At 43.4% G+C, this 15,346-nt stretch overlaps 1 protein-coding gene across 2 annotated transcripts in view; it reads left to right on the forward strand.

The window, feature by feature from the left end:
• Positions 1-5,969: 5,969 nt before the first annotated feature.
• The window catches only part of Usf3 (upstream transcription factor family member 3), a 55,800-nt gene continuing 46,423 nt past the window's right edge, over positions 5,970-15,346 (forward strand). For both annotated transcript variants that reach the window (XM_021662763.2, XM_060370461.1), the window contains exon 1: positions 5,970-6,228. The gene's annotated coding sequence lies outside the window, so the exon portion shown is untranslated. The remainder of the gene's footprint in view (positions 6,229-15,346) is intronic.

Here is a 15,346-nt window from a genome sequence, read left to right on the forward strand (position 1 = left end):
AAAAACATATGACCAATGGTACAGACGAAAGAATGGTCATTTTAGTTGTGGCTTATTTGTAAATTTTGTGTAATAAAATCAGGCCACAAGAAGATTCAGTGGGTAATGGTGCTTACTACCAAGCTTCATAGCCTACACTCAATCCCTGGAGTCCATGTGCTGCATCTAGAGAACTGATTGCCACATAGTATCGTCTGACCTCTATACCTACCCAAACACACAAAAGAATGTTTTAAGAAGAGGAGAGCATTATGCTGATAAAAATAAGGTCAAGAAAATTATAGATTGTTATCTCATGAATAAAAAAATATCCTTAAAACATTAGCAAATTAATCTGAACAATATACAAAAGGGATATGTAGAATTTGTTCCAGGATTTGAAAGTTCTGTAATTCATCGTATTCTACCCTAATGCATGAAAGAAAATGGTCTACCTGAAGCACACCTAGCCTCTCTTTAAACTTTTCAGCTTTCATTCCCAAGTATTTCATGTTTCTTGGCATCTCAAACATCTCTGGGGCCTTTACCTTTCCAGTTCATGCAAATGGCCTTTCAGGACCTTGGTGTTTTCAAATCTGACCCTGCCACACATTGCTAAGCCTTAAGGGCCTTATCAAACTCCCTGCCATAAACCTCTGACAAACCTTTCTTGCCTCCTAAACTAGCCCCACTGCTGACAGTTTAAGGCTCAGCAGCAGTTAAGAGCACTGTCTGTTCTTCCAGAGGTCCTGAGTTCAGTTCCTAGCAACCATGTGGTGGCTCACAACCATCTATACCCTTTAATATCCTCTTCTGGTGTGCGGGTGTAAATGCAGATAGAGCATTCATATAAATAAAATCTTAAAAAGATACAGATTATGGGCAATGGTTTATGCTTGTTATCCCAGCACTCTGAAAGGCAGGCAGTCTGAGTTTGATACAGCCAAGGTTACACAGAGAAACCCTGTCTCTAAAAACCAAAGATTTTCTCCTTGCCTCTTGTTTGTATTGACCTTGAGAAAACTCTAGACACTTAGTTTTGAGCAGGGAGCTCTAAAGATATTCTTGGGTTTTCCCTTTCAAATGAGTTTGCTTTTTTTTTAAATGGAGCCCTTGGTGGGTGAGTTCTTACATATAGCACTTCTGTTGCCCTAGTGAAGGGTCTGAGGTTTCATTTAATGGCAATAATCTTTCTTAATAATTATAAATGCTTTGGCTATCCTATTTTTCACTTTGAACTTGCTTGTAAATTTTCATCTTTTGCTCCCTCTGTACATTTCAGTAAGAGTAGTGAGCAGTACTTATACCACCACCTGAATTCTGTTCCATCTAGAAATTTTCTCCATCAAACAAATAGCCGGTTGCTTCAAATTGTGCTTCATGTTCTCTGACTGTGATGAGAATATGATAGGTTCTCTACTAGAATATATCATGAATAGTCTCTAATGTAATCTTGGAAGAGTCCTAGTTCCTTTTCTGAAATCTATTGAGTTTGGCCTCCACTGCATTTCTCTAAACATAACCATCTGAAGGCCAAGTAAACAGATTTACTGCATTCTAGAGTTCTAGTCCTCAGCTTCAAATTTACATTCCTCCAACATGAAAAGCTTAAATATGTGGTTGTATTTATCTCAATAGCTCTACTCCATTGCCAGTTTTTGTTGTTATTTTTTTGTATTAAGTTATGTGTTGCAGTGACCTGACAGCTTAAGGAAGATGTTTTGTTTGTTTGTTTGTTTGTTTGTTTTGGTCTTAAAAATTGAAGGAAGCTGGCAGTGGTGGTGCATGCCTTTAATCCCAGAGCTTGGGAGGCTGGAGACCAGCCTGGTCTACAGAGCTCCAGGACAGCCAAGGCTACACAGAAACCCTGACTCCGAAAAACAAACACCCCACCACCACCCACCCAAATGAAGGGATACAGTCCACAGTCTTTCATGATGGGGAAGGCTTAGCAGAAGGAGTGTGAATCATCTCATTAAAATGCCTCTGTAGTCAGGAAGGAGAGGGACAAACGCTGGTGTTCATCTTTCCCTCTTCCAGTCTCCACCCATTGGGGACCCTGCCCCATAGAGAGTGGCACATTCAGGCTGAGTCTTCTCCTCTTCTGTCAAAAGTTTTAGGGAACTTCTTTACAGGTACATCCAGAGTGTGACATTGACAATGAAAGTTAACATAATTATGTTGGAAAATTGAAGGGTACAGGAATTAAAGAGACAACCTGAAAGCTATAAAAGCCTGCAGCTACCATACTTATTGGTGAGATGGTGAGATCCTATCTTTTTTTTTTTTTTAAGATTTATTTGTATTTATTTACTTTTAGTGCATTGGTGTTTTCCCTGCATGTATGTCTGTGTGAGAGTGTTGGAGCCCCTGGAACTGGAGTTACAGTTGTGAGCTGCTGAGTGGGTTCTGGGAATTGAACCCAGGTCATCACGAAGAGCAGCCAGTGCTCTTAACAGCTGAGCCTTCTTTTCAGCCCCAAGATTATGTCTTTCTTATTTGTAAGATTGGAAAGAAGGTGAAGAAAGCTGCTTTCAGCACTTGTATACTATCTTATACTGTCATAGTCCAATGACAAAGCATGGCATTTGGAAATAAGTGATTTTTAATTACAGGTAATAGGATGAGACAGAAGATGCTGATGGTATTTGGAGAACTTTAATACTTGAGTTCACATCTTACAAAGCTGAATAAAGATAAAATGTCAATTTCAACCTAAACCAGCCAGTGCTAGCTACAGAATTAAGTATAGAAATATATCTGTATTTGCATGATTACTTTGCCAAGGCACATGAAGAAATATTACTTTCAACAATTATGTAGGGAAAATTTATCAAGTATGTTCATAATATAAAAATAATAATTTAAAAGCATGGTGGCTCAGTCCTCTGCAGTCTTAGCCCTTATAGCTGAGCAACATTAACCTGGACAACAATGAGAACAAGTCATAAGGAAGGAATGCAAGCTAGGTGTTGTAGCGGGTGTGGCAGAGCTCCAGGATTGCCAAGGACTCCATAGAAAGGGCCTGTCTCCAAAACTGACATCCTTAAAATGTCCCTTGGATTTAAAGGAAAATAAAACAGTGAAAATATCTAGAAGCCAGGTGCAGTGGCATATGCCTGTAATCCCAGCACTCAGGCCGATCTCTGTGAGTTTGAGGCTAGCCTGGTCTACAAAGCAAGTCCAGGACAGCCAGGAGTGTTACATGTATTAACTCTTTTAAAAAATTGTTTTTAGATGTAGCACCACGGACATGATCTAGAAATAATCTGTAAGATGGACATAAGTGATAGTATTTTCTAGCCTGGAACTGACTATGTAGACCAAGCTGGCCTTCAACTCACAGAGATCCACCTGACTGCTTCCCAAGTGTTGAGATTAAAGGCATGTGCCACCACCATGTGGGGCCTGGCAGTGCTTTTAAACACCACATTAAGAAACAGAACAAGTGCAGCAATGGCATAATTTGACAGGTTTATAATAAACCTGAAAAAAAGATGGACTATGAAGACATGGGAAATGCCTATAGAGTTGGCATTTCCATTGTAGCCTTTGCTGCCTTAGCATGCCACTTAGCTGAGTGCTGCTGAGTTGCTTTCTCAGGCCCCAACTTCCTAAGTGTGATGACATAGCTATATTGTAGGTGGTTATGTGGATGAAACAGGTTAGCAAATGTAAGCCATTCTTATAAAAAGCAAAACCAAGTCACAACGGCTGAAAGCCCTAGTACAACATCTAAAGAACTTTTACACATTGGTCAGAGATGCTTCCTATAATGTCTGAAGAACACACACACATATATGTACCATATATATATATATATATGTGTATATACTATATATACGTATATATACCACTGCCAGCTCCCTTCAATTTTTAAGACTAAAACCAAAACAAAAAACTCTTAAGCTGTCAGGTCACTGCAACACATAACTTTATACAAAAAAACAAAAAGAACAACAAAAAACTGGCAATGGAGTAGAGCTATGTATATATATAGTATACATATATATACTACACACACACACACATCTGTATTCCCAGCACCAGGGAGGCAGAGGTAGGAAGGTCACTAGATGTCCTGAACCAGCTAGGGTGTTTTTTCAAGATAGGGTTCCTTGTGTAGCCCTGGCTGTCCTGGAACTCTCTCTGTAGACCAGGCTGACCTCAAACTAATGCAGATTCCCCCTGTCTCTGCTGATTAAAAGCATGGACTTCCCCCCCGCCCCCGGCTTTTTTGTTTTCTTTTCAAATCATGTCTAACTATGAGGTACCTAAAAACCTCTTAAATTTTCTGTTTTCTGAATCATCAAAATTTTGTTTTTGCATCTGGATTTGGTGTGAACTTTTTGGTTTTTTGAGACAAGGTTTCTCTGTATAGCCTTGGGTCTCTCGAACTTGCTTTGTAGACTAGACTGGCCTGGCCTGGAACTCTCAGAGAGCCGCCTGCCTTTGCCTCCCTTAGTGAGCTGGGTCAAAGGCGGTGTGCACCTTTTTAATTCAGTACTCATACTCGGGATAAAGAGGCAGCTGAATCTCTGCGAGTTCAAAGCCAGCCTAGTCTTTACAGTGTAATCCTGTCTCAAACAACACAACCCCCAAATGTTTGCTTTTTGACTTACAATCAATGTATTACAGTTCCGGAAGTTATGTGTACCTTGGGTTTAATATTTTTTACCCATAAAACCTTACATTTTTACTACAATGGAAATGATTTCGCGGAGCTAGCCATATTAACATGAGAGTTTCATGGACGTGTTATTACAGATCTGAATTATAAGGTCCTTGCTGCATGGACTTGAGAGTGACAAATCTATTCAAAGGCTAAATAAAACTCACTGGCCTGGACCAAATGACAAGAAAGTGAAAAACAAAAATCAAACTGCTTTTTAGGACCAGTTTTGAAGTAACATTTAAGGCATATTTCATCACCGACTTTCAAAATGCAGAGTAAACATAAAACGGAGTTAATGTTTACCTTTTTCTCAACGCAATGTCTGCTCAAGTAGTTCCCATTATGCCCTGTGCTCTAGCCCAACTGACTCTGGTTGTGAAAAGCGCATAAATCTTTCACCACCACTAGGTGGAGAAACAGACACCTGTCTCAGGTAGACAGGCTTGTGAAATGAAATAAAACTAGAAAAAGGCAGTTGGGGCCACGGTTCGAGAGCTCCAAGCACATCTTAGGATGTTCCAAACCTGAGGACTCTGTCTCCAGTCCTAGAAACAGGTGTCTAGTAACCTAAGCTTAGGGTTCCAACTCTCATTCCCCCAAACCACACACTGTCTCCCTTAGCTGGGGGCTCCGGGGCATTTCTGAAAATGGCCTTATGCTTTCTTGCAAATAAAGGACGTCAGGAACCCACAATTTACGAAATCCAGCAGCCTCGGTTCTGCAAAGATCTTGCACTGAAAGGGAAGTCGGCTAGGACTGGATTCTCCACCGCCGTTTCCCGCCTACTAATCCTCCAGGCTCAGGGGACCTGTCTATCTCCGAGAGCTTCTGGCGCCTTCCTCCTCACTTTTTCCACTTCTAAGCCTGCCCTGGAAGATGCCAGAAGCACAGTACTGAACGGATGCAAGGAAGTTTCTTACAACATCGTTTCTAGCTTCTCAAGGCGTCCCCTTTAAGGAACCAGGCCCACCTCTTTCTCATCCACCTACTGGCTTTCCCTTCTGCCCGTCACTCTACCTTTAAGAATATTTCCTGTTCTTTCAACCCAACTTGCACACCTCCGCCCCCCGGCCGTGTTCATTGGGCCGCCTGAGGCCTGTTCCCTCCTAGCTTTTTTCCCCCACCTCCTCCCGCCTTCCAGCCTAGCGCAGGGGCATCTCGTCTCCTGATTGGCTAGGACGGCAGCATCCCCAGCAGCGGATTGGCCGGCTGGCCGGCCGGAGGCGGGCTCGCCGCGCAGACAGGCTAGGGTGCGCGCGTGCGGAGCGGCGGCCGCGGGAGGGGCGGGAGGGGCGGGGGGAGGGGGGCTGGGAAAGTTGAGGCCGTGCTGCCGCCGGGTCTCCGGCCTCGAGGGCTCGGGCTCGCTGCGGCGGCGGTGGCCGCGAGGAGAGGCGGCCGGGGCGGGGGGAGAGGAGGGCCCGGGCCCACGCTCCCCCAGCCCCGCAGAAGCAGGCAGGCGGCGGCTGCGGACCCAGAGGCTCGCCTGGACGGCCAGACACCTCTGCCTTCCGCTCCTGGGATCATGACCCAGGCGGGGGTCGCCGCCACCGCGGCCGGGAGCGCGTCGCCGGCGGGTGAGTGGCCGCGGGAGGGGACGCTGACAGCCGGGGCCGCGGCCGCGGGGGCGGCTCCGGGGGGCGGCCCCGGGCTCAGCTCCACCCACCCCCTCCTAGCCGCTGGGGGTGAGGGCTAGTCTGAGTGCCCCTCGTTTCTGGGAACCCCGGAGTGCCCACCTGGCCCGGGGCGTGCGCTCCCCGTCGGTGCCAGGCCTGCGGGGTTCGCCCTGCTCCCGGTGCGCGCCGGCGGACAGAGGCCCCATGCTGTCCTGGGTGCATAAAGAGCTGGGCAGCCAGGTCCCCGGTGGGTGGCTTTTGCCCGCCTCCTTCACCTTTTGCCATCCCTTCCATTTCTTTCCTCGTCTTCTGACTTTCCTTCCGACCCACACGTCAAACTCGTGCTGCTTGCTTTTGTAACTTTCACCTCTGTGTCGGAGAGTTAAGCTGGCGTTTTCTTTTTAGAAGCCCATCTTTTTGCTTCTGAATATCACTGGTGCAAGCGTATGCCCATCTCGGCCGATTTCGTATTTCCTGAACAAGCATGAGGTTTCTGGGCTCTTGCTGAGGTTGGGCACTTTGACGATTGAGTTCTCTTCTCTCTGAGGGGCTCTTTTTTGTTTTTATTGACCTCGTCTGTAGATAAGAGATCACATAAAACTAACTGCCAAATCGAACTAATGTTTGAATAACATTTTACCACTAAGGAGAGTGAAATAACATACAGGACAGTCCTGGCCAACTTTACAGGTAACGGTGGACAGATTTCTTAAGGAAACTTTCTGATTAGTAAGTGGACCTGCAGCAGTTTTTCTGCATGGCCAGCCAAACTTGCTTTTTTGGGGCCCCAACACTCACCTTGGTGACCTTCTCTTTTCCCCCAGGACTGTTTGCTGAATAGATACTGTGTTTTCATTTGTTTGGGAAGTACCCAAAGTATTTGTTGCAAAATGAAAGTATTCATTGTAATCATTCAACTTTCCGAAGCCAAGAGTTGTGAATGAAACATCATGTGTCAAGATGTCATACCAAAGGCCCACCAGCCACATGTGACCCAGAATAACCATGAATGTGGTCCAACCCCAAATCGAAATCTTATTCAGTACCTTGAGGATTTTTCCCCCCACTTAATCTCATTGTGTGGCTCTCAAGGATGAGCCTTGTAAATGACAAGGTTGTGGCACATTGTTAAAAGATTGGGTACAGCATGACATCTAAATAGCGTAACGTTAGATTCTCACCATATTTAAAAGTAGTTTTGTGAGGTCTGTGCATTGATGAAAGAACAGTTCCTGATACAAAAGCAGTTCCTTGCAGTGTACTGAAGGCCACTTAGAAAAGTTACTTTCCAGCTTAGTTGTCACTGGAACATCACAGAAGTTTTCAAAAATCAAAGATTTTACAGTGAGCTGTTCACGAAACACTAAAACAACAACAAAACACCACCAACAACAAAACACCACTGTTTAACTCGGGCTGGAAGAGCAGCTTCCACAAGTAGCAAGCTCAGCTGCCGCCTATGAACACTGGTCTTAATGTTACCGCACATTGTTGCTTCCTGTGGTCAAGCTCCGTGGTTCCTAAGCTGGACTGTTTGTTACAGTCATCCTGTTTCATTACCTTTGATCTGGAGGGAGCTAGGCTGTGGGTATACTCTTCGAGCATTCCAGGCAGTTCTGCTCAGCAGCAAGGACTGAAAATTACCTTAGGCTTGGTACAATGTCCAGACTGTTCTGCTTGTATTCCAGGGTTTTCCTTGGCAAGCCTTCAGTTGTGTATTCAACTTTTGCCCCGCAGCCTTCCATGTGAACCTTTGGACCCCCTCCCTCCTACAGATAATGCAATTAAGATCTCTTGATAACATGGTGTTTCTCAGGATACGGATCTCCACTCCTTGTAATTCCCCTCCCTACCAACACTGTATAGGATAGGGTCGAAGTAATTGGAGTGACAGACCCCTTAAATATGTAATCTTTGGCATGTACCTGCACATACACCTTGAGCATGTGTGTGTGTGTATGTGTGTGTGTGTGTGTGTGTGTGTTTTGTTATGAGGCCTCTTTGCTCCTAGGCTGACCTTGAATTTGTAACAATCCTCCAAAATGCTAGTATTTCAGGTGTGTGCCCTCATACTTGGCACCAAGAGAAGTTTTAGATTTTTCGTTACATTATTGAGGGGTGGGGCAGTTGCTGGCATTTGCCACAGTAGGTATGGGGATCAGAGGACAGCTTGAGAGATGCTTCTCTCTTCTGCTGTGGGATTGTACTCAAGTTGTCAAGCCTGGCAGCAAGTACTTGCTGAGCCATTCTTACCAAGCCAACAGCAACTTTTGTTTTGTTTTTTAACATTTGTATTTGAGAACTCTTTTTTTAAATTAATTCATTATTTTATGTATGTTGGTCTTTGGACTGCATGTATGTCTGTGTGAGGTTGTCAGATCCTCTGAAATAGAAGTTACAGACAGTTGTGAGCCGCCATGTGGGCTGGAAATTGAACCTGGGTCTTCTGGGAGAACAGCCAGTGCTCCTAACCACTGAGCCATCTCTCCAGCATCTTGTTTTGAGACAGGGTTTCTCTGTGTTGTCCTAGAACTCAATGTATAGATCAGGCTGTCCTGGACCTCAGAGAGCCATCTGCCTCTGCCTCCCCAGTGCTGGGATTAAAGTGTTTATATAGTTTCGAAGTCTGAGCACTCTGAATTGGACACCCAGTAAGGGGGTTCACCCTGGGTGAGGCCAGTTCTTCCAACAGTCAGTAGTCACCTGTATGTAGTTCTTTTTTTAGGGATGGGACCAAGGTAAAGTTTTCTTCTTCCACATTAGCGTGTCCAGTTTCCCTGGTATTCTGGCTCTTACCGTCTTTCCTGTCCCTCTTCTATCATGTCCCTGAGCCACATACGCAAGAGCTGTGATTCAGATGTACCTGGTGGAGCTGGCCTCCCACAGTCTGTAGACCTCCGAGTTGTGTCCAGTTGTGTTTTTGTCTGATGGTCTCCATTTGCTTTAAAGAGAAGCGCCTTTGATGAGGCGTAGTAGCTAATCTAGGAAAGGTGGCTCCCACACCTTGTTTTATGATAAGCTCTCTTTGAACTTTAATACTACATGCTGCTTAATAGACTCGCATTGTAATGATAGTGTGGATTAATTTAACACATATGCTTATTTCTTTTACAGTTCAGTGACAAGGAGTGTTTTGTTTTGCAGTTAAATACTTTTTTGTTTGTTTGTTATTCAAAATAGGGTTTCTCTGTGCAACAATTCTAGCTTTCCTGCACTTGTTTTGTAGACCAGGCTAGACCCTACCTGCCTCCACCTCTTGAGTGCTGGGATTAAAGGCATGAGCCACCACGCCCAGCCTTAGAATACTCTTGAATTTATTACAACCATGGTTTGGGGTTTGATTCCTGCTATCACTTATCAGTGTCATCATCTTTTAACTGGTATTGAGTTACTTCCTGAAATGCTTGTTATGGTCTGAGACAGTATGTCCTGAAACACTCTATGTGGACCAGGCTGGTCTCAAGATTTTGAGATCTACTGTGTCTGCCTCCAAGTGCTGGGATTATAGTTGTGGTCTACCATATGCTGCTTTCAGACTTTTTCCATATATTTACCTGATTTTTTTCAGCAGGTTGATCCTTCTCTTTTTTGTGGTCCCTAGACTGCTTGCACTTGTTTTAATGTTAGTACTTACCACATTGCCACAGGTATGTGTTTATCTGACTGCCAGCCTTCAGGGCCTCGATGTTCAAGGGTATGATCCTCATTGTATTTCTAGATACTATCGAAATATTACAGAGCTAGAACACTCCAACCATAAGCACCTCTACTACTGAATTTGTGATTAACAGACACTGAAAAAATGTGTGTTAAATATGACTGCCATATTTTATTATGCAAAGGGTATTATATAGATCTTTAACAAAAGTTGATTTGGCATTAATTGACCTTGCTACTATGTATTGTCTTTACTTTAGTTATGGGTTTAGACCCCTAAAATGTGTAATCTTCGACATGTACACACACCTTAAGCATTTTTCTCCTGAGCTTGTTATCCATAAAATATTTGTAAAACTCTTGCTAAGAGGAAAACTGTTAACTGTGCAATTGGATAATTTTTCTTTTTCTCATTAAGTGTTCCATGTGGGTACAATTGTGCTACTTCAGAAGGCCAGATCTTTTAATTAGATCAGTAAGGCTTGATAAGTTGCTCCTATTAATGTGCTAATACTGTGTTTTTAATTCAGTTCATCAAGTATTTATTGAATACTTTCATTTACCCAACACCGTAGGTGCTAAAGAGAATACAGAAATAGTAAATAGTGAACTCAGCTTATAAGAAAATTTAGGGAAGACGGGGGAACACCCACATTAGATAATTAAAGGATTCCTTGAAGCAGTCATTGGCTGCCAGATGAACCTATGATATGATGACAATGACAATAATGATGATGAAAAACTAGGAAAGATTCTCCTCTTTTGCCTGTTGTGTAGCTGGTTGAGGAGCCCCAGACATCTTTACCTCCCAATTAATGAAGCCATCTTGGATCCCCTAGTGAAAGAATTCTCACATTAGCTGCTGTAATTTCTTAAACAGCAGAAGCCACAGAGAAGAAAAACAAAAGATAGCATGAGTGAGAAAGGTACTGGCTCTACTTCTGCACCACACGCAGGACCAATCTTTAGTCATTAGCAGCAGAATTTGACTTGAGCTAACGTAAGCAGAAAATGGAGAATTATGGATTTATGCTGTGGTAGATCACAGAACTAGAAGAATGTAACAGTGACGCCTTGGGAAGGGCAGGAAATGCGAGTCTGGAGGACTAGATCACCTCCAGCCAGCCTTCCTTCTTTTGCAGGGAGTCTTAGCTGTTAACCCTGTGCCACACCTAGAATGTCAGTCCATGCTTGAAGTTCTGTTTGAATTTAAGCGTGGGGTGGAGAAGCTCTTCAAAGGAGATGCAGGATATTGCTGCCAGACAGCCCAAGCTGCAGGTATTCTCTACAGATGGACTGGATTTGGCAGTGCAGAAGCCTTTGGTCAGCTTGGTGTAAGCAGTTCTTGTAATGAAAGTCAGCACTGGCTGTCTGAAGTGAATGGAAAATACAGAAGAGGGAATAGTAAGTATAAATTAAGTTCAAGAAGCCTGGTGCTCAGAAAAAGAGGATATGAGGCCCAGGAAAGAAAACATTGTAGCCTTTCAAATGGAGGAAAATGAATAAGGATATACTTTCATGGAAAAGTACCAGCAGAGTTGGGGAGAGTAAATTAACAAAGAGAGAAAAGAGATGTAACAGGTTAACAGGCAGTGAGAGCGAAGGAGTCAAGAGTACAGGAAGAGGGTTGTGTTAGCTAGAGATGCCGGGAAGCTTTGTCAAGGGGGGCAGATTTGCCTCGGACTTTGAAAGATGAGTAGAAGTTAAGACACACAGAGAAAGGTAAAAATGTCATTCCAGTGGGAGAATAGCAAGAACTTAGGGAAAAATGAATTCACCGATCAGAACAGGAAGAGCTCGAATATCTGAGCTGGATCAGAGGGAGAGTAAATGGCTTGATCTCGCCAGGCATGGTGACAAACAACTTTAATCCTAGCACTCTGGAGGCAGAGGCAGGCAGATCTCTTGTTTGAGGCCAGCCTTATGTACAAAGTGAGTCTGGGACAGCCAGGCCTACACTGAGAAACCCTGTTCAGAAAAACAAAACAACAGCAACAAAATGGCATGGTCAGCTAGTTCTCCTTGTGCCTCTGTGTTGTGCCAGGTGGATGTGGGGAAAGCCAGGACCCAGAGTTCAGATGTGATAGTTGTTGGGCAAAGATACAGTTGTCCTTTGGTATTCATAGAGAATTTGTTCAGTATCCCTTCACAGGTATAAAGATTTAAGAATATATATGAAAGTATCCATTAAGGGGCTGGACAGATGGCTCAGTGGTTAAGAGTACCCTGTTCCTACAGAGGACCCAGGTTTGGTTCCCAGGACCATATACAGTGGATCACGACCACTTGTAACTCCAGTTCTAGGAAATCTGATGCCTCAGGCTTTCTGAAGCATCTGCACTCAGGAATACATACCGTGCCCCACACATACACATAATTTAAACACACACACACACACCTTCCAAAGTCTCATGCACAGTGGCATAGAGCTTTCATAACCTATGCACAGCCTCCTATATACTTTAAATTGCTTGTAGATTATTTGTAATACTTTGTACAACTTAAATTCAGCCATACATTGTGAAGATGCTATACAGTCTGAGAAGTGTGTAGAGGTGATTTCATTATCATGTGGACATCATATAGTGTACGCTTATGAGCCTAGAGGTAAATAGCCTGTTACACATGTAAGTCTTCTGCTGAGGTCTGTTCTTCCAGACTACAAACTTATCTGTCACAGTATTGCCATGAATATTATACAGCCATACAGTGGAGCTTATATTATAAACATATGCAAACACAGAAGAGATACATTAAAATATGTGGTAATAGGAATCTTCAACTCCGTTATATGGTTAGGGCCACTCTTAGATGTGTGGGCTGTGAGTGAGTAAACATCAGTGCAGTGCATGGGTATGTCTAGTGATACTGTATTTCTTTTGAGGTTTTATTTGTGGATAGGATCTTGTATAGCCTAGGCTATCCCCACACATTTTATCCTCCTGCCTCAGTGTCCCAAGTGCTGAGATTACACGTATTACCACACATACTATATTATACTTTAGAAAACAGTAACAAGAAGAGAACACACACACACACACACACACACACACATTGTATAGCTAAAATTTCTCCCAATATTTTTGGTTCAAGAATTATTGAGTTAGAGCCAGGTGTGGTTATGTGTACCTTTAATCCCAGCACTTTGGAGGCAGAAACAGGTGGTTCTCTGTGAGTTTGAGGCCAGCATGGTCTACAGAGTGAGTCCAATCAAGGCTACACAGAGAAATCCTGTCTCAAGAAACAAACAAACAAACAAAACCTATTGTGAATTCCAGCATTCAGAAGGCAGAGGCAGGCAGAGTTCTGTGAGTTTGAGGATAGCCTGGTCTACAGAGCTAGTTCTAGGACAGCTGAAGCTACACACACACACACACACACACACACAAAAGAATTGTTAAATTCATGGATATGGAACTCTGTATATAGAAGGTTGAGGCTGCTGTAAATTCTGGAGCATGAAGAACGTGATAGAATTTGGTGAACTAGAGGAAAAGATCAGTGGAATGTTGGGTTGGGTATAAAACCCATGAAGAATAGGAAGAGGATATAGAGCAAAAACCGTCTAAAGCCAGACATGTAAAAAGGGCATAAGCTAACATTTAATGACCAGGGAAAAGTAAATGGGCTGAAAATAATAGCATTTGGTAAGGAGATCTGAGTTTGTTTGTTTCTTTTGAGATTAGAGCTAGGTTAATTGATAAAATAGAGACTTTGAAGTAGATCTTTACATGGTGAGACAGCTTAGTATGTTCCAGATAGGCTTCTTTGTTTGCTTTGAATGTTCTAATGAGAGCTTTGCCTGTCCACAGATGTAGAGGAAGAGGAAAGTTGAAAGGAAGCTTTATTTTTATATATAATGGTTTTAATAGGAGGGGGTTAGAAACTTTTTTTTTTTTAATATAAAAGGGAAGAGAATAATGAAAATAGGAGCTCAAATGAGAAAGAAACAAGGATTTCTACTAGGAAAAAAGAGACATGTTAGTGAGAAAAGAGAGGGACAACATAAGGGATGGAATTTCAGGAAGATCTTTGATTTGACGAACACAGTCCCTGTCCTCTTAGGAAGTATTTCCATTGCTTTGAGCAATCCAGCAGTAAACAGTTATGAGCCAGGAAGGATTGGCCAGGGAAGAGGAGGGGAAGTTCTGTGGAGTAAAGTGAAGTGAAAGGGTACACACAAAAAGCAAATTTCTTGTTGAATGTGAAGAAAGTTTTTATGATTTGGAAGCAAAAGGTCAAATATGGAGGAAGCAATAGATTACTGCTGAGAGAAGAGCTAAGAACTGAGAGGATTAGTTCTGGGGGTTATGAAGGGGTGAAAGATGTATGGACATGGAAAGTGTCCCGTGCAGGGACTCACATGAGCTCACACTTGTCCCATCACTGGTAGCTAGCTCCATGAGCTCCTGCTGTGAAGTGGGTTCTTTGCTGGAGCTGCTAACTGTGTGGGGTCACTGTAGTCTCCTGCGGGGAGCGCCGCTGACATTCTCCTGACTTCAAGCGAGAAGATGCTGAGAGTCTGATGAGTCCTTTCCTTAAACCCGAATGCTGAGTCAGAGGCTGTTTTCACGGCACAGTTGGGATCACACACTGACGTGGGTAAAGGCCACGTGGAGGGTACATGGTAGCACTTGTATTAGTGAACGCAGCTATTATGGCTCCAAACTGTTTTAGGAGTTGGTTTTTCTTTTCCCTGGGTGTATGCACATGCATGAGTGTGAACGAATGCATCTAAAGGCTTAAGAGTGACGTTGAGTGTCATCCTCAGTTGTGCTTTACCGTTTGTTTGTTTGTTTTTTGAGACAGGGTCTTTCACCTAACCTGGAGCTCTGCTTGGTGCTATCTCTCCAGAGCTCGGGTTACATACGCTCTGCTCTTTATGTGAGTGCTGGAGACCAGAGCTCAGGTCCTCCTGCTTTATTGACTGAGCTATCTCACCAGCTGTTTGTTTGTTTGTTTTTAATACAAACACACACACATTTGTGGATTTGATTTTCGTGAAGTCAGGTACACCACAGAGGATGCTTATTAGTGATCACAATAATCTTTATATTTGTATAGGTTTAGCTATATTCAACAAATAGTTGAACGGCAATCTGCTTATCATTTGGGGCCTTAACATGCAAAGAAGGTTGTCTCTGTTCTGAAGGACCTTGGGCATGTGTGATACCAGCTGCTCCTTAAAAGAACCATGTGAGTGGTATGAATTATTTACTCTAGAGTTACTTTACAGTGGGTTGAACAAATCTGAAATAACTTTAGGTATTGAGAACCAAGTTCTCTCAGAGAAGGACCTTGTGAATTAGCAATGGAGAAAGACAGCTCTAAGCCCTGAATTGGTATGTGTGTCTGTGTGGGCTGGTAAGCTGACGGGGCCCAGGAGCAGTAGGAGAGAGCACACTTGGCACCTAGGTCATGC

The sequence above is a fragment of the Meriones unguiculatus genome, chromosome 17 (genome assembly GCF_030254825.1).
Source record: "Meriones unguiculatus strain TT.TT164.6M chromosome 17, Bangor_MerUng_6.1, whole genome shotgun sequence".
NCBI lineage: Eukaryota > Metazoa > Chordata > Mammalia > Rodentia > Muridae > Meriones > Meriones unguiculatus.